Source organism: Bacillus rossius, chromosome 13 (assembly GCF_032445375.1).
Source record: "Bacillus rossius redtenbacheri isolate Brsri chromosome 13, Brsri_v3, whole genome shotgun sequence".
In the NCBI taxonomy this organism is placed as follows: Eukaryota; Metazoa; Arthropoda; class Insecta; order Phasmatodea; family Bacillidae; genus Bacillus; species Bacillus rossius.
In genome coordinates, this window is record NC_086340.1 from 24796585 (window position 1) to 24816996 (window position 20412).

Genomic DNA, 20412 nt, shown 5'->3' on the forward strand with positions numbered 1-20412 from the left:
TCCACCAGCTATTGGCTCAATCAGTCTTTGTCTCAATCAGTCTTTGGCACAATCAGTCTTTGGCACAATCAGTCTTTGGATCCAACGGTCTTTGGCTCCAACGGTCATTGTTTCCAACGGTCATTGTCTCGAAAAGTCATTGGCTCGAATAGTCATTGGCTCGAATAGTCATTGGCTCGAATAGTCATTGGCTCGAATAGTCATTGGCTCGAATAGTCATTGGCTCGAAAAGTTATTGGCTCGAAAAATCATTGGCTCTGTCTTTGGTTGCCAGCTGTCTTAAGCATAACTGCTCCAATGTCATTTGGATACATACAACACAACTTGGCTACATGACTACAAAGCTACAAGGCTACTTGGTTACAAGTCTACGAGGCTACAAGGCTACTAAGCTACAAGTATACGAGGCTACGAAGCTACGAGACTAAATGACTGTTTTTGACTCCATTCAGCTGCAAGAACTAATTTATTTCATGTAAATGTTATGGTTGTAAGTAGTCCCGATTATTGTCAACATATATCGCCACATGTTCTATTGAGGTAAATATTTTTTATGTACGATGCGGGATGCTCACTCACGATCGCAAGAGAAGGAGGGCTTCGTGAGACATCTAGGAGAAGGACGTTCGTCTTGCATGTCAGTGTTTCACAGCTGTTTCAAGGCATATTATTTGGACTGAGTGATGATTATTTTTGTTTGAATTCCACCTGATTAAAATAGTATAAGTGATGATTAAGTAACAGATATTTACTTATTAAACTTAACTCCGAATCATATTTTATATTTCATTAAGTAAAAAATGTTTCATGCTGATGTTGATTTTTCAGAAATAACCATAAGCATTCGGAGAACAATAGCAGAAGTCTCGCCAAGAATAACCAGGAGCACACGGTAAAAACCAACAGAAGCGTCGCCATAAATGACAAGAAGAACTTGGATAAAACCAATCAAATATTGCCAGTAATAATCAGGAGCAAATGGAGAAAATCATCAAAATATTGCCAGTAATAATCAGGAGCAAATGGAGAAAACCATTAAAATATTGACAGGAATAATCAGGAGAACACGGAAAAAACTAATGCACGTTATCCTAAACCAAAATAAGTAAAAAACAAAATAAAAATAAAAAATAGAAATAAATATATAAAAAATGACACAAACTCTTCTGCCAGCTTGTGAACTTTTCCTTAGCTGAGCAAGGATAGAGTTCTAGCACAAGCCAGAATTGTAATTTTTTAATGGGTCTGGTCAATCGTCTGTCATGTAGATCTACCCTGAAAACAACTGTCAAGGATTTGTAAAGGATTTTCTTCGCCTTCTAAGAAGATTGTAGGAATCGAGAAACACTTGTAATTTTCTTGTTTTTTTTTTAATTTTATTCTTATAAAAATTAAATAATACATTGTTATTTGTAATGTTATTGTTTTATTTTTTTACTGTTTTTAGTAATTTTGATTAAATTATTTTTGTTTTTGCATCGAGTAAGGATCGAAAGGACGGATATCGATCAAATCAATCATTATTTTAACAAGTCATTTTTGTTATAAAATTTGGAATTTTTTTTCCAGATTTCTAGCTTAATAAATAAGTATTTTTAAGATGGCAGGATAGATGACCGACAATATGGCGGACGCCCTGGAAATATATATTTACTGCACTCTAGATGCTAAAAATTAAAACTAACATAGTGGCAGTGCACTCTATCAAACGAAAATATATCAGATCCAAGATGGTGGCCTCCAGAAGAAAAACAAGATGGCAGAAGTTACGTCATAGTGTCTGACACAATATATACCTATATTGGCATTAGTGGGGAGAGGTCAGTCTGTCGTTGATCTCCGAGGAGAAAGGATCCGTCGCCATTTTTATTTTCTCTCACCGAGTTTCAACCGAAGGCTCCATGACGTAAATTATTTATTATTATTTTTTAAATTGTATTTAAATAATATTTTATATATTTTAATATTTTTATCTGAATTTTTAAAATATTAAATATTAATTTTTAAGATGGTAGACGATTTTCAAAATGGCGAACAACCTTGGACCACGCAGTGACAAAGTCTGTTTGTTGCTGTGTTGTCCAAGATTGTTGTTTGTCTGTACTGTAATATTTTTTCCGACATTTCTTCCACGGAATTCTCGCTGTCTACGATTTGAACACTTGAAATCGGTATCATAGTTTCCCGATGCCCGACAAAATGACTGCGCGCTCATCCACAGCTTTACGATTGGAGGTGATACCGTACTAGAAGAACCAGAGAGTGTCGATCTTATCATTCTGCCTCACTAACAAAATACAACACTGAATAAGCTGGCATTGTTGGAAGCCAGTGGTTCTTTTTTTTTTTTCGGGGCACTCTGGTTTACTCCACCCGTTCATTGCATCAGTGCTCCATTTACAACGCAACACACCCCATCAACTCTAATGACCCCGATGTGCTTCAAATAGCTGTGCCATAATTCATTCGTTCATTTATGATTTGATATATTTTTATTTGTTGTATGATTCTTCGTCGCACTGTTATGGACAGAGGATTAAGGCAATGGTGCATATTTTACATTAATCTTAAGTCATGTCGGGGTGCTGGGGTTGATCTCACTACCACAGCAAAGTTTCCAGTGACAAAATTATGTTTAAAATGGAATGGATATCTGCCATCTTAAAAGTAGAAAATGTTAAGACTTAAGTTGCAGTACGATTAATCACTTCGAGTTATGGCTCAGCCAACCAGAGGACCCAGCTTTTGACACTTGTTTACTTAATAATTAGTAGTGCATAATTAGTAGTCTAGTGTCGCTATAGCATCTGATGTAATAACTGGCATTATAAAATAAGTTGGTTTCTCTAGATAGTTCCATGTATAAGTTTACAACATCAATAGAATTTTAAATAAATTAATTCTATAATGTAAAGTCCAGAATTGGAATAGTTAGGAACAGAAATCACAGTAAAAAATTACAAATTCATTAGGGTGGAGTTATGGATCCACTTAGCATCCTGTAGGTAAGCTCATTCTTTGAAATTCACCAAAAGAAAAGCCTATGCCACACTTTCATCTCTGTGCAAAAGTTACCATTATAGTACGAAATTAAGTAGTTCTAAAATACCTAGCCTAAGCACCAACATGTGTATTGCTTTGTCACTAAATGAACTCTTTGATGATTGTCAAGGTTTTTAAAACATCTGATTTAACATAATTTCAATTAAAAAAAACCTCATTGCCATTAGAATATTTTTTTACTTTCCAGGAAAATTTAAATTTTGGTTGAACTATTTTTACTCTTGAACTATGTTTAGATATTAAGAGATGTAAAAATATTGCAACACCAAACTCAATAACATAGTTCACTATAAATGTATTAATATTCAATGGTGGCACTTAATTTTAAACATTTGTATTTGATAAGAAAAATAATTAATTATTAGTACCTTCCCTAAAGATTTTTTATATTTGTTTTGTTTTTGCTCATATATTCACATCAGAAAGTACCAGGTACTAAACTTAAAAAAAAGTATATAAATATTTTCTTTTTCTTTCATAGAATCGAACTTTAAATTAAATTGAGAAAACAAATAGAACCATTGTTAGCAGCAATGTAGTAGAACTCTTGTGTAATTTAAGTACATCGCAGCAATGGTGGGTCATAACAGAAACTGAAAATAAAACGAATCTATTAACAGCAGCGCATTTAAATAAATTAAATTAATGTAAAAGCTATCAACTATCGCATGCATATCATATTCCATTAAGTTGTAATAACTGCATAAAACATTGAGCAATTGATGCAAGAATCTCTCAAACAATTATATATATTATGTTAGCATATTTCTTAAGATACAACTAAAGGAAAATCAAACATATCTTGATCGATGATACTGAATTTCCCATTAACCTCCATATGAGTTTAACCTACAAGAAAATACGGAACTTTTTCCAGCCGCCACAGGTACAATGAAATATAAAATGACTTTTATATTAAATTATTTTGTGTTTTTGATTACTTTAAATAAATTTTTAATACAACTGACGTTAATTGTTTATAATTTATTTTATAAATGCAATACGTATTTATTTAATAGTTTTTATTAGAAACTTAAAAGCAAATTGTTATGTAAACCCTAGTATGTACTAAACGCATGTAATAGTGTTGTATACAGTTTTAAATTAATCTGTGTATGGTATTTGACGCGAATTAATTATTTTTGTATATAATTCATGATGCATTAAAATTAATATTTCTTCAAACCCCTGAAAAACTCAGATCCACAAGACTATGATAAAAACACCCAAAAATTAGAATTTCAATGTTTAACAAACATCTTATAATTAGCATAATTTATTAAACACAAAAATACATACTTATGTAAGTTTTCGATTGCAAAATCATTTTAACTTTCAATCTCTACAAGTTCAATGATGTTTAATGTATGTATTATAGCTTAAATAGAGGTCCTATATAACTGGCAATGGTAGTGGTTAAATAACAAATAAGAAATATTCTTTAATTGCATAGTAAGTACTAAATCTCTTTTCATGACTCTGCCCACAAAAAGAGCATCAGCTAAAATAACTGAATGCAAAAATTTCACCTTTGTATCACATTTTTATTACCACTATTATGCTACGATTTTTGTAATATAAATTTTACAATATAATAAATAATAAATAAAACCAAAAATACACTAGTGGTTATCAAAAAAAATATTTTTTTTTACTTCAACTAACCTACGTTACATTTATTCAAAATTGTTCACTAATTTAAAATTTGAAGAGAAATTTTTTTTTTGTGTATTTAAGTTCAAATAAAAGATATATTTCGAGGAATTCTTTTTAACTAAAACATTTTAAAGATAGCCGAAATTACAAAAGTAAAATGTTTAACGCCTTAGTAATCGTTTATGTACTACCGACAAATGTTAAATTTTACATATATTTAAATTAATTTTGTTTTCTTGGAACATACAACAATAATTTATTTGTAATTAAGGCACTGTTTAAAACTCTAGTTTAAACATTAAACAGCATGGGTATATCATTAGTTCACGAAAAAAATTTAAAAATGTACCCATCGGTTTTTTAAAAAAATTAAGTTTCCGCCTGGAATTAGAGACACGTTGATGAAGGGATAAAAAAATTGTTAAATATTTTTTTTCTACTAAATCAATTGTCTGCAAAATGATGTGGTGCATAGTTGCTTCTGTTTTTTTAATTTTTAAAAAAGCCTCTGCAACCGACTCACCTAATCCACAAAGCTAACTGAAGGGATTGCGGCGATGATGGAAAAATAAAGTTTCTCCGAAGCACGGATATTTATCGCGTGCGGGTATAAAGGACGGGTTGGGTGAGTGGGTGGGGGGGGGGGGGGTTGAGGGGAGAAACCGAGAATTCAGTCTAGGGGTAGAACGGTGGTGTTGGCAGGCCTGGGCTCTGACGGGAATATTAATTCCCTTTTCCTCCAGGGTAGGTACGGTGCGGGGATGGGCGCACGAAAAAGAGGAAGGTAAGGGAAATGGGGGCGATATTTCGGGGGGAAAGGGGGGTTAATGGGGGGGGGGGAAGGGGGTGGAATGGAGCGAACGGGCTTTCCTCGCCGTTGGTGCAGAATATAATATAATCAGAGGAGTTACATTTTCCGTGACCGGGTTACATACGTGTGCCTCCAGGCCCTGTACACCTACACCACCTCTTCCTAAATCGTTTTTTCCCCCCTACTTCTTTCCCCCCCTTTTTTTCATCCCTCTTTCCTTCCCAAAGGAGCATCCATTTCCCCACGGCTATTAAAATGCAGTGAGAATAATCGAAACGTCTTGATTTAATAGAGTGCGGACGTACACCGGGCGCTTTCCCTATTTCACTTCTCAAGTTTCACGGTTCCGTAACCAAGCTACCCCATTCATTTTTTGTCCCCCTCTTTCAATAACCCATTTGTTATCACGATCGTTCCCCCTCCTCCCCATCCTCCTCCGGTGTTATTCAAAATCCAATTTAAAAAAAAGAATATTTATTTTTTTTAGCTGGAAGCATTGAAGCTGTTCTTAATACAACTCGACTTATTGTTTGGCTTTTCGCAGTCAGTGCAATTAAGATGGGCGGAATGGTGCGCAAGTTGATAAACGTTACCAAATACAAATAACCAACCGATTCTACTATGCTGTCAAAAGGACATGGTTTTATTTTTCCAGGTCTATTAGGATGTATAATGTGAGTTTAAATCTTTAAATATCAATGGCAAACTTAAATTATGTTAAAAAAATTTTAATATCACGTAATTTTTACCATGTAAGGTTTTTTTTTTAAGTAATGCTTCCTTAAAGGACCATGTAGACAACATGATATAAAAAATTTGCATCTTAAAGGATGTTATTGTTTTTAACCTTCAGAATACAATCGCCGATGCAGCCTTTCTTGGAAGAACGAGTCACTTGAGACTTTTCATGCAAACTTGTGCCGTTTGATTGATCTTAAAGTAAATATTAAGAAGTTTTCTATCTGTTGCTTAGCAAGCCAATTGCTGTCAACTCCCTGTTATATTATTATATTATTGTCAAATGAGTAACTTTAAAATGCAAAAACTTATAACTCTGAAAAAAGTGTAATTTAAAAAAAATATATGGAAAAAAAATGACAGACAGTAAAATTATTTTCGGATATTCATAAACTAATCCTATCTTACTGAAAACAGCCTTGAAAGTAAAGGATCCTTTAGTTACGGCTATAACTTTAAATGACGCACCCCTACTATCCAGTAACAGAAGAAGTCTCTTTATTAAATAACGTTAAACAAGAAAGTGCTTACCATATTATCTAATCTATTTTATAATTTTAAGGTGTACAAAAATTTATATTTGTAAATAACTTGCAAAAAGCACTGACTGTTGGTGTAATCTCTGAAAACTAAGTAAAGTGTCAATATATGTAACATAATACTATTTAATTGTAAATTGTTGTCCGGATGTTTGGGTTTCAATTTTCACTAACGGTATTTTTTTTAGAACTTAAAAAATTAAACAAATCTACTGTTTAAAAATATTTATTTAAACATAAAAATTGATATTTATTAAAATATTGTTTTAGATGTATTTTGATATTTTAATTACAGTAATAATCCAGTCTTTTAAATAAAATACTAATTGGTCTAATAATATGTAGTTATAAATAGTGTTATTAATAGTTAAATCGTTACATTTATATAGTAATCAATTTTATTCATATATTTTGTTTTACAAACAAGAATCTGGATGCTTATAATACCAAAAACAATGGAAACAAAAAGAAAATTGACATCTTGTGATTGGTTACATGACCAACGTTGTTGAATTAGATCTGTTGAAAAACATATACTTCATGCAATCAAGAATAAACTGGCAGGTTTGTTCAGAGTTTGCACAGAAATAAGAATGATCGAACTGTATGGAAATTATATACAATTGCGGGGTGTGAAAAAAGTTACCCCATTATCTTTCAAATAGGGATCATAGAAAATAGTAGAACAATCAAATATTCAGGTCAGGTCAAAGCCGGTTTCGACCGAATATTTTAAAACTGTTTGAATGGAATATTATAAAACTTTTAATTACGTTTTATCTACAAGATTATAAACAGTTTTTATTTATAGATTTTATTTTACCCATTATTGTTTTATACTTGAAATATTCAATTATGAATGAAATTTTAATATCAAAGTTACGTGTATATATATTTTTTAGTAAATGAAACTATTATATATAAATTTATAATATTTGTGATTTTTGAAAAAAATTTATTAAGTTGTTAAAAAAAATTACCGTTGGAGGGAACCGAAACCCGAACGTCTGGCGGCAAACAAATAGGTACGCTACACCCAGGCCGCTGCGCCGCTGGACAGGCGGCAATTAATTAGTATATAAATTGTACTTCAATTTTTAAAGGTTTTTTTTCTCTCGGAAATGGCTGGCCAGTGCGCTATATTATTTGAAGGGGTGAACACCCTAAAGGCATAACTACTACTAATATACCGAGTCTCATCCCAAAGTTAATTTCCCAAATCATGCTCGACTCTTTTAGATGAACTTTATGAGTGTAATTGAATAATTTATTCTTTTGTACATCGTACGTATTCAGTAGAAAAATTTTCAACATATTTTAATTTAATTTTAACTGTATTCATTTTGGGTCGTGTTTGTGGCTGATAACTAGGATATTCGCGTCATCCTTTTCATGTTTGTTTTACCTCTACGTGTGTGTTGTTTGTTTCTGTGTTAGGTTTTATGTTATTTGTGTGGTCCAACCCCAGCGAGGGTCGTACTAATCATCCCGCATTACCAAGACGAACAAATTCCTGACCAGACGGGCCTCTTTATGAACATTTACAATTAAATAGTTTTATGTTACATATCTTGACACTTTACCTAGTTTTCAGATATTACACCAACAATCAGTGCTTTTTGCAAGTTATTAACAAATATATAATTATTTTGTACACCTTCAAATTATAAAATAGGTTAGATAATATGGTAAGCACTTTCTTGTTTAACGTTATTTAATAAAGAGACTTCTTCTGTTACTGGATAGTATGGGTGCGTCATTTAAAGTTATAGCCGTAAATAAAGGATCCTTTACTTTCAAGGCTGTTCATTTGGGAAACAATCCTAAACGAAACTGGTGACACGGATCTAGTACATTTGATTGTTTCAAAGTGCGGTGGTCCATTGGTTATGAAATAGGAATTTTTTTTTCCGCAAGTGACGACACCTGTGGGGATTTTCCCCGGGTGCTCCCGTTTCTCCTGGCACGCTCATTCCGTCCATTGTGCCGTCTTTAACTTTTCACTCCCGTCGGGTACCGAAACAGGCGACCTCTTTGCCTTTCGACACGCCCTGGCTAGTACTAGGGGAAGCCCTGCGGTTCACTGACCCCCGAGCAGTCCTCATGAACACACTCACTGACCCGAACAGTCCTTCCCGAACATATCCGAAGTTCGCACGCCACTCGCTCGCACAATTTCGCAGCTGGAATAAAAAAATATATGTGAGATTCCATTAGTTTTTAAGTATTCAGATGATTTTAAACCGGGTTCGCATAAACTTGTGCTTTTAAAAAAAACTCAACCAAATGGGTGTTTCCAATAATTTTTTTTTTTTTACAATACATCTTCCTTCAAAACTTCCGTATTTTGGTGGGTTTTCTGAAAATTATCAGTTTTTAATAAAAACTTATCAATTAAGCCTATCTAAAACCTTCGGTATAGTTCTCTACACTCTTAGTTTTACTAAACGAATTGCTATGTGTCTATTACTTGTGTGTATTTCTAAGGGGTTTGATATAATATGCTGAAGTCAGCCTGTATTTTGTACTTCTGGGGCACATATAATGTTTATAAGTACTTTGTATTTATTATTTATGTCAAATTGTAAAACATGTTAATTTTTCAATTGAATTTTAATATATATTAGATTCAAAAACTCCAAGTAGCCCATAAACTGAGTTTTTATCAAATGGTTTTTATTAAACAATACTCAAGTCGGGTACCTACATGGCTGCCACCCTAATTTTAAATGTACATAATTATAACTAACCATACTTTAATTTTATTTATAATTATTTGGACGTGTAAAACCTACCATCTGGGAATAAAAAAAAGAATAACCATGTTTTGCGAGAAAGTTTGTTAATGCAACTTTTAAATTTCACAAAATTAGAAAAGGCCGTAGCCACCAAGCGCGTTAGAAGCGAAACTTCACAACCATAGAGATTAGAAATTTGTGGTGTCAAAATACATTAAAAAAAAGTGTACAATTATACAAGCGCCCAGGCAAGTGTACAGGTGTGAGAGTACACGAGAATATGGTCTATTATCCACGTGCGGAAATAAGCGAGTTCGCAAGTATACCAAGAAGTGGTACAATTAAAAAAATTAAATAAAACATTCCAACGATCAATGCTGCTTCGATATGTGTTATTGGTAGAGACCGGAAAAATTCGCGAGTTCATTTCGCGATAGGCTAAAATACAAATCGTTATACCTTAGTGCTTGCTGCCTCTGCTATTGGCTCACAACTCACCTGGATGACTCCGGAGCAACGAGAAACACCCAACCAAAGCTTTATCGAATCACAGGCTGCTTCGCTGGAACGTCTCACGAGACAGAAACCAATGAGTGGTTTGGAATTTGACCGAGTTTACGTAGAACTATGGAGTTCATCGCTATAGGTCTTTGAACCCGCGAATTTTTTCCGGTCCCTAGTTATTGGCAAGCAATAATTTGGGTAGATGAAATATATTTAATAAATCATCATCGCATTTTTTTGGTTACCCTCGGAGCATTTAACACTTTCGTTTACGGCTCTGATGACGACATCACCTCAGACTCACCCGAAGTTTCCGGAGTTGCACGAACGCGCGTCGACTCGGGTTCAATGAATGGTAAGGGTTCAAGAGGCCTACCAGAAGACCCCGGGGGAAGGATTAGCCGAGGGTTGGGTTTGACCCAGAAGAGAAAGAGAGGGGGGGGGGGGGGAGTGATGGGGGGTGGGGGGAGTACGTCGTCGCGTAAAGCCCTTCTCTCTCTCTTCTTCCCCTGCGACGTCCTGTCGCCCGCGGGGGCGACGCGCGACGCCTACGAGGACTTAGCGGGGCTGACACGGCTGTGGGTGGATGTAGGGAGGGATGGGACTCCCTCCTCTACCATCCTCACACGTCTCGAGGGAGGGGGGGTGCGCCTGTCACGCGACAGAGCCGCCTGTCCGAGCGGAACCGAGATGCGTACAAAGGCCTTCCACCCCTCTCCAACCCCCTCCCGCCCTTATCCCATCCCCCCCTTCGTCGATGATCCGCGGCTCCCGTGTTATACAGGGTGGCTGCAACCGACCGCAACCAACCCCATCTGTATATAACGATCCAGTTACTTAATAATTAAGAACCTTAAATTGCACGCCAACGGACACACGGTCAAGCTTTACTGCGAATTTCCTGTTTGTACGAGGACTAATCGTAAAGTAAGCTCCGTTTGGAGATTAAAAATCAATGAACTCGTGAGAAAAAAAAATTAATGACAGTTTTAGTATACTACAAACCTACTTTAATTAACTAACATAATCGCCATTCATTTCCGAGCACTTTTGCAACGCTGCATAGATATTCACCGCCTGGAAATAAACCAGTTGACAATCGTAATTTTGTGATTTTTGCTGCAATTATTGACGCACGGTTTAATCAAATCAACAAAAATGACGCCCCTTTTTTTAAAAAATAATGGTAGCCATCATTTTTCGACTCCAGTACGGAGATTGCTCAAAAGTTATCCGAATGTGTTTACTAGGCGCCTGTACTTAGGTTACGTGCATTGCATATTCGAAGTCCATGATGCCTATTGGCCAATTCCAGGCGGCGAACTTCTATGCAGAGAGGTTGAATAACCTGGTTCAGCGTTGCGAAAAGTGTTTGGAACTGAATGGCGATTATGTGAAAATGTGAAGTAGACATGTGGTAAATTAAAACCGTCAATAACGACTTTTTATCATAAGTTTATTTTATTTAAAGACCAAAGGGTAACTCGTAATTGAATTATTTAAAAATGATTCAAAACCAATGAAAACGGGTGATATTCGGTCATATTTAAATACATAGAAGGTATAGTCTGCATTTCTAAAGTATGAAAAAGAATCGTTACTCATTGGTAATTCGTTAGTTGTCTCTTTTTTGTTCACTTTGACTTGAGTTATGTATTTAAAATACCAGTCATATGGCCACTATTCATATAACAAAGGATTCATATACGAAACCAAATAACAATTATTTGGTCCGAATATACATATACTATTACATATATCGATAATATCGCTTCTTACGAGCCAATTCGTACGATTAAACAGCTGTGCAGTAAAAAAAATTTCTCTCACGAACTCGTATGATTGCAAAGATTAAACAGCAACAAATCAGAATATTCACATTCCAGAATAAAAAAAATAACATTTCGATCGAAGCGCTCTTAATATTTCATGCAGCTAACTTCCTTCTAAGTAATTGTTTGTTCCCTGACAAGTTACAAGTAATTCCTTCTTTCCTATGCTTTCAAACTACATTACATCATGCTTTCGCCTTGCAAACGGCATTTATCGCCAACAACACTTTCAACGGTGCTTTAAATAATGCTTTCCTATTATTCTTAAAAAAACATAAATAAAATGCAACCATTTCTGTTTATTTTTTGAATCTAATTACCGTATGTTTTTCGATCAAGACAATAATAAATCAATAAATCATTACGTTTGCAGTCAAGAGCTATTGATTACGAACTGATGAAAAGAAAAACAAATAGTATAAGATTTGTTTTTATATTGACGTTACACACTGTTAAAATAGTCGACTTTTTGAGTGGATGAACTTTCATATAATGAATAATTAGTTGAAAAAGTTGCATTTTTTTTTAACATATTTGTGCAGTGCGGATAAGGAGAATGAAAAAGCATATACAACTTGGACTTTTTAGATTCAAAGTCAATTTTACTGCCTTCTATATGATATGGTTAAATTTATTTCAGAAAAAAATCTAATTTTACCTGTCCTTTCAAAATGTTCAGAATTTAATTTTAAAAGGGTAAATAAAACGAATATTTTTTTGACGTGACAACGTCTAATAAATCGATGAACGCCCACTGCACGCACAAAATGTGTCCCATAATGAACATTGTCGCGTTACGCTGTATCCCGTTACGCTCATTGTACGCTTGCGCAGCATCTATATCTCTTCCACTCGATTGGAACAACCATCGATTTGACTTTTTCGAGGCACATTAAACTTGAAACACTCCCATTCGTTTCCTACTTTTCCTATCATCTCCCTATCCTTAAAAGAATAACACAGATTGGAAGAAGTTAAATAGCAAACATGTATAAAAGTTATAGTTAAAATAATATCTTCGTTAAAGTAATAAACATATTTGAATTAATGAGTGCAAATAAAAGTAAATTTATCAATTAAATAGTAGATTTCATTTCACTCCTTCTTTGTATCCATACAAAATAGTGATAATTCAATAAAAATGATTCAATTGTATTCATAAAAGTATGCAATCATTTCATCAATGTTTTGTTATGACGTTGTCACGTTAAACTATCGTCCGTAAACCGACTTTACAGACAACCAATTTTTTTTTTCTGAAATAATTTTAAACTATACCACGCAGTAGCCACCAGCACTGCCTTTAAACACCAATATTTCAGTTATTTATTCAATTTGGGTCTCCTTATCCATACTGCACAAAAATTGTAAAAACGTTACACTTGGCCAGCTAATTATGCCAAAAGTATGTACTACATATTATATTTTTGCCATTTTTTTTTGTTGAAGATCGGCCACATAGAAAGTCTACAAGTTTAATCGTTTTAATCACGGAACGAACACCCTTAAAAACTCAATCTTGAACCCAAAAAAAACAGAAACAAAATGAAAATCCAGTTTTGCCACCGCAGTCAGTCCATAATGTTTGCTTTTTGCACAAAAACAGGCAGTGAGTGGCAATCCGACAACTGCAACTCTCCGCGGGTCAGCGGTTCAAATGCCGGACGTGACAGTCTGACGACGGGAAGCCATTTCACAGACGAGAGAGCCACACCCGAAGTTCCCCGAATTTCATGCTCGCTTTTTTTTCCGTTCTATCACATTTACCTCGTTTAGGGTAAAATTTCAATCTGGATTGAACCTGGAATGGAGTGAACTCGGAGTGAATTGGTAACGAACATAGACTGACGAAATGCGTTTATGGTAAATATCACAATCCAGATTCAAATGTAAACAAGATCGAAGTTGGAGTCAACATGGACTGAAAATGTTGTGGTTTTTTCCGTCCAGCAATCTTAAAATACGTTTTTCAATCATTACGTCCAACAATAACTCTACTTCCATCTCTGTCCACACATTCCTCTGCTATTTTTTTTGCCATTTTCACAAATTATGCCTGAAATGCAACGAGACCAATAACAAACAATGCAATATGGCGGCAGCTTGCTCGTGCGTGTTTTCTTTTCACTCCAGTCCGTGTTTAAAGTAAAATCTCAATCCGGATTCTTCAGTCCAGTCCACCTCAACAAGTGGAGTGGATTATCTCACTTCACTCCAACTTCAGTCCACAACAAAGTGTTTTAAGTAATATTTCAATCTAGATTCCTCACTCCACTCCAGGTTCAATCCGGATTGAGATTTTACCCTAAACGAGGTAATTGTATAAACCGGTGAGGCATTAAATTTTGCGGTCTATTAGGATAGGTTAACTACATTATAAATACTTTAAAACATTGTGGATGGTTGGTTATATTAGGTAAGTATAGCTACATTAAAAATACTGTAAAATCATTTTATGGTTGCTTAGCAAATAACTTTTTAATATTTAGCTATCCAGGGCTAGGAAACTGTTTACATGATTTCACAGTATCTTTAATGTAGCTATCCTAACCAAATCAACCGTCCACAATGTTTTAAAGTATTTATAATGTAGCTAACCTAACTTAATTGACCATAAGTTATCATGAGTTGTCCAAAATAAACATTCACGGAATATGGGGCGTCCCGAGAATATTTGTGGAAGACAAAGACTTCCTAGATTTTAAACGGTATGAAAAATATACAAATCCACGAAGTACGTTTCTTCAATTAAGTACTTTCCTCTAAAAACAATTACAAATAAATACCGTTGCCTTGTTTATGGTGTTTCCTTTAATCAACACCGCCATATTTATTTACAATGAACCAAAAAAAAAACCGAAGATGCACGATCGAGCGTTTGGCTCTCTCGTCTGTGAAAAGAAGGCTTCCAGCCTGGCGACGAGGCATGCAGCTGATGTGGTGACCACGCAGTTTATGGCGGGGCTGTCCGGACAAGCAACTGTTCCGAGCCGGAATCCCCCGCCGTAGGTGCGTATGTCTGGAGATTATGCTAAACAAAGTTACTTCATTTATGCGAGTCTCAACTGTGAGCAGTGGTTAAGTCTTTTCGTCGTCAAAGGACAGACGTGAAATTTGAGCTGTAACCGTGACATTATATCGCTGAGAAATGAAGATAAAGGTGTAATGCAAGTCCCTTAAGTGCTTTCAAGTTTCTGCACCGGTTGTTTTACGTCTAAAAAAATTCTCTGAAAACACGCGTTTTAGTCATTTCAACTCTTCTAAAAATACAATTTAAAAACTTAATCAAAAAACAAAAGAACTTTTCTACCCTCAGCGAACTCTTAAATTCTTTTCGTAAGGAGACCCCACTAGGATATTTGTAGTAGTTTTCAAATCGCGTTGTTTTTCCTGAAGCTCTGCGCACCGTGTGTGCGTCCGGGTAGGCGGGCCCCTTAAGAGCGTTTACCTACCTCCCCCACACGCGAACGTTTAAGCCGACCTTGCAGACGCCAATATATATTCATTTTATTTATTTATTTATTTATTACACTGAAGCACCCTGCGTTTCCAGGTCTTTAAGCACCGTGAAGATGCTTCTTTAAATGGGATAGGGATTTTTGAAAATCTTATGTAGACATTAGATTTTATTTTTATAGAAAACAAACAACCAAACATACATCATTTTATATATATTTTGAACCTCTTATTAAAAACTTACAGGTTACGCTATGTTTCTTAAAACTATCCGTAGGGACTGAAAAAAAAATTCAAGGTTTCAATGACCTACAGGATGGACTACTCCACAATCCCATTATATACTCGGGCAAATGCCACCTGTTCATTGGATACTGACTTGTGAGACCTGCCAACAAGGATGCTAGTGATTCGTTATTTCTTTAGTTCAAAGTTTCACCACTGGTTTAAAATCCTTAAAAAAGTTGTGAGCCAATCGCAGATGCAATATGAAGGTACGTGTGTTTGAATTATAGCATAACGCGAAATGAATCCGCGAATTTTTCGGATGTGCCGACTCTTCAGCGAGACACGTACAGCTGTCTAATGTCTACATTGCCGTACGATTTCAAGAAAGAATTGTAGAGGAGGGATTTACTGTCATGATATTTTATCAAGCTTTTTTTCAAAATATTGCCAGAAAATACTATCAAATATTGTTACTCGTGGCTGAAAAGGTTAAACAGAAAAACTAATTTACATGTATTTTTAATCAGGAATTTATCTAACAAGCTTTGGTATTAATTTCTACATTTAAAAGCAGTTTGAATGATTTATCCATAAAATGGTTAATTGGGGTCTCGCGCATTGTCGTGAAAGAAATTCCATGAAATAAACGTCATCATCATATCATCAGGGATATTATTAGCCTACCTTACTGCAACTAATTACATAATTAATGTGGTTGATATTTTATAACAGAGTAAAAAAAAAATATATACTCAAGTTTGTGGTGTAATGCTGGGCAATGATTTAAAAATGAAGTGTTTTTGTTACGAATTACAAGACTAAGGTTTTTTTTTTAGTTTTTTTGTTCTTTAAGAAATTGATGAACTTAGTGAACTAATAAACTCCGGGTATGTTTTCTCCATATTAATAACATTGATCAAGAATGCGCCAGGGAAGCACTAATGCAGCGTTATTTTTTTTTCAAGGAGGGCATCTTAAATAATTTATGTTTTCAAGTCGCTTGTTTATTAAATTTTATGTCCCATCCGGGGACGTACCCTCAAGAGGGAAAGGGGTATGAGGTAACGTCTAATGGCACACATTTTCCAATTTTTGGGGTTGTGTCTGGTGCAGGGTAAGGGGGAGGGGGAAGGAGGGAAAATCACGAGCCATATTTTTTTTTTTTCCTCTCTGCGGGAAGAGATATGGGAGGCGAAGGTTAAAATGCGATAGCGCAGCGCTAAGTGTATTAAGGCCACCGCCGACGACTACTTCTTTTCACGTCGTAAAACTTTTCTCTGCGAATGCAGCCAGGTCGTCCATTACTCCGGCGACGCCATGGAATTCAAAATGCATGCCTTATCGACGATAACGTCGGATCCAGATAGCGCTACTACCCACTCAAAAGTTATCGCCTCTTATTTATCCCCCTTCTTCATTTTCTGCCCAGGTACGCCGCTCTCAATGGGTCAGTAATATGCTGAATTACCACTATCGCTTCACGTACCGCACGATATAAAAAAGTACGTGTGGAGTGGGGGTTGAGCTTTTACGAACCTTTGATAATGTTTTTTTTTCTTTAACACTTTCGGCTTGGCAAAACTAGCTTTTAATAAAAGTTCCTTAAATAAGATTTTGAAAGCTGCAGTTTTATTAGTCGTATAAACGTTTACCCGAGTCACGTTTATATCGCGGATTGTTTAGTTACACAGAAAACATTTTCTTGTACTTATACAAAATATGTTTTTTTTTTGGAAACCAGTTGCAAATAAGTAATTTGTAATACTACAAGAAAAAACTACTGTAAATATTTGTATATCACAATGCAATGGTTATTTTTTTCATGTATGAAATACGTTTTTGAAAACAATACAGTACATGTATATATGGTCATACATAAAAAAAAGTTAAATATTTATTCATTTTTAATATAGGCATAACGTTTTCAAACATGGAAAATATAATAGAATATTCAATCATTGGCATTTATTTTTATCATGCTTATTAATGTGCGGAGTTAATAATGGAAAATTATCCCGGGAACAGCTTACAAAAAAAAAATTTAACTATTGGAGGTACTGGGACAACACAAAGCATAAATCTAGTAGTAATGCGAACAATTTTTTTCTATCGATAGAGTTGTTTAAATGTACAGATTTACAAATATCTGTAATTTTACATGATGATTTCAGTTCCATTTACAAAAAGTATTTCAGTGTATCAAAGTTTACTCAAACGCTGATAATTGGACTGCAGTGCTATTGAAACACTCTTAACGAGCCTGAACCAATTGTAAAAAAAATTAGTTAAAGTTGGTTACCAATAACTTTTGAGTCGCCAAAGGATTAACTCTTACTATCGTCCAATCAGCGCTCTGAAAATGCTTGATTTTTCACAGGCAAGTTGAGTTTAACCTGGAATCAAATGATTTCCAATTGCTTACAAAATAATACTTTCAAAACCAAAACAATTAACTCTTTGTATTTTAAAATGGCATCTTCCGGTAGCAACAGCATTTATCACATTGCAATGCAACAGTTTGTTTCCCAGTGATTCCAGTGCTGTTACATTAACAAGCTATACTAAAGTTAGTAGTGTTAATTTAAATTATTGTATTCCATTCGATTGATGATCTTTTTATAGCTCAACCGGGATGGAAAATTATTTTAGTATAGGTATTTGTAGTGCCAATATATTTAGGAAGGGCCTATTTATTATTAAAACTCATTGTTGTTTGAGGATGCGACCTTGTTAAGTCTAAAGAACACTTAGAAGACCATATTTATATTTCCACGTATTAAAACTTATAGAGAAATATTTATTCAGAGAAATTTAGTTTTTACCATTAGGATGGCCTAAAACAACTAAAAATATATTAAATTTTAAGAAAACATCATCCCTTCATGGTAATTTATATCACAAAAATATATATTTAAATTAATATTTATTGTAAATTTGAACGGAGTTATTTTTCTTTTTAATCGAAAAACGAACTGAATTAATTAAATACTTCTGTTGTTTTTAACTATGCTTTTAAGGTACATCATCATAGGAATTTTTCTTTATTATCATATACGGAGTTAGTTATACAAAAGTTCATTATAATGCTTAAATTATTTCGTATATTAAAGAAAGACTATTTTAATCGCAATTATTATTATTATTACTAAGCAATATTTTACAGCGGATTTTATATTAATTATTAAGAAAAATTTTTGTATAAATCATTTCAATAGTTTTAAATTTATCAGGTAACTTAAATAGCTGAATGACAGTCAGTAAACACTCTATATTTCTCTTTTCCTCAACCTCTTATTTGCTCTCTCATTCATTCTTTCTTTCTTTCTCTCACACACACACACATCTTCTTTACATAGATATATTTTTTTTATTTATACACGCACATTTTAGAGTTTCGATCACGCAAACTATCTGTAAGTTCTTTTGGAAAATTATAACATTTTTAACTTATTCCGATTTCATCTATATAGTAAACTACATTAAATTTAAGACATAATTTTTTATTAATTTATTATTAAAGAATTTTCAATAAATAAAATTATAATATCATGTAGCGGGTTATGTTGAAATATATATACCACAGCTTAGTTCCTTACATAACTATTGTTTTGTTTGGATTTGTTCAGTTGTTAAAAATATTATATTGCTTTTAAAACTCAAACTAAGATTAAATATAAAACTTTTACCACGGCAAGATTTAGGATATAATATTTTCTTAAAGGCATTTAGAACTGGTTGTGATAAATTTTTGAAAAAGAAACACAATATTATCCTCTGCAGAAAATATATTATTATTATAAATTACACGTGGTTTTATTTTTGCTGCAAGATACAATCCAATTAAATATATAAAATCTCAATAAAATGCCATAAAATAAATTTACGGTGTGTGTTGGAATATTTATATCGCTTTCGAAAGCTAAATGTTTTAGAACAAGCGGACCGTTATTTAAGTGTATTTCGCTTCAATGGTTTTTATTTGCATTACAGGAAAATAATTTTCCAACTGTGAAATGGCATGTTCCCTGATTGATGGGTGCTCGTAAAATTTAATTTTTTTTGTGATATAATATTTTTATTTTAAATTTCACAAAATTTATTTTGCCAACATTACAATCTATGTATAATTAATTGTTCTCGACACTTCGTTCACGTGGAATTTTATTTATAGCTATAACAATCATTTATTTTTGACATGGTATTCATACATCAACTAAAATTCCTTTATTTTTTATGTTGCAATCGAAACAAAACATGTAAAATAAGCTACTTGTTTTTGGAATTTGTTAAGCTATATGATTATCATCATTAATTCGTAATAGTTTGAGATATCATAATAAAATGAAGACCAAATTAGTCCTGGGGTAACTATCTGAAACTTCCTTCAATGTTAAGTCATTATCGTCTGCAGTTTTAGAGTTAACCTAATCATTTAGTACATACAAAATAATTTTACTTCGTTTTTGGTTTTGCTTTTAATTTCTAACATGAGGTATGAACTGTGTTACAGTAACCAGAAAATCAAATCCGAACACTTTCATTTTATATATTTGTCTTCATGAAAATAAAATTATTCAAAAATTGAATTTCTCTTTTAATAAGTTAGTATCCTTTTTCAGTAGCTTGAAGAATTTATCTGTTAATTTCTTTGGAATCCATGCTTTACTACTTTACTACATTTCCAGGCAACCTTTTGAGTCAAACTATGTTTGCTTTTTTTAAAATGATTTTTTTTTCAAATGTTTATTTGCCGATAACATCACATATCTGATTGATGCTGTCTGTTTATTCATTGACGACTTCACATTATCATCTTTGTAAGTCAATTTTGATAAAACTGTTTGCCT

The 20412-nt window shown here is 33.7% G+C and overlaps 1 protein-coding gene across 3 annotated transcripts in view; it reads right to left on the reverse strand.

Moving 5' to 3' along the window:
* Positions 1 to 20412, reverse strand: part of LOC134538386 (uncharacterized) — an 835281-nt gene that overhangs the window by 474704 nt on the left and 340165 nt on the right. The gene's annotated exons all lie outside the window — the stretch shown is intronic.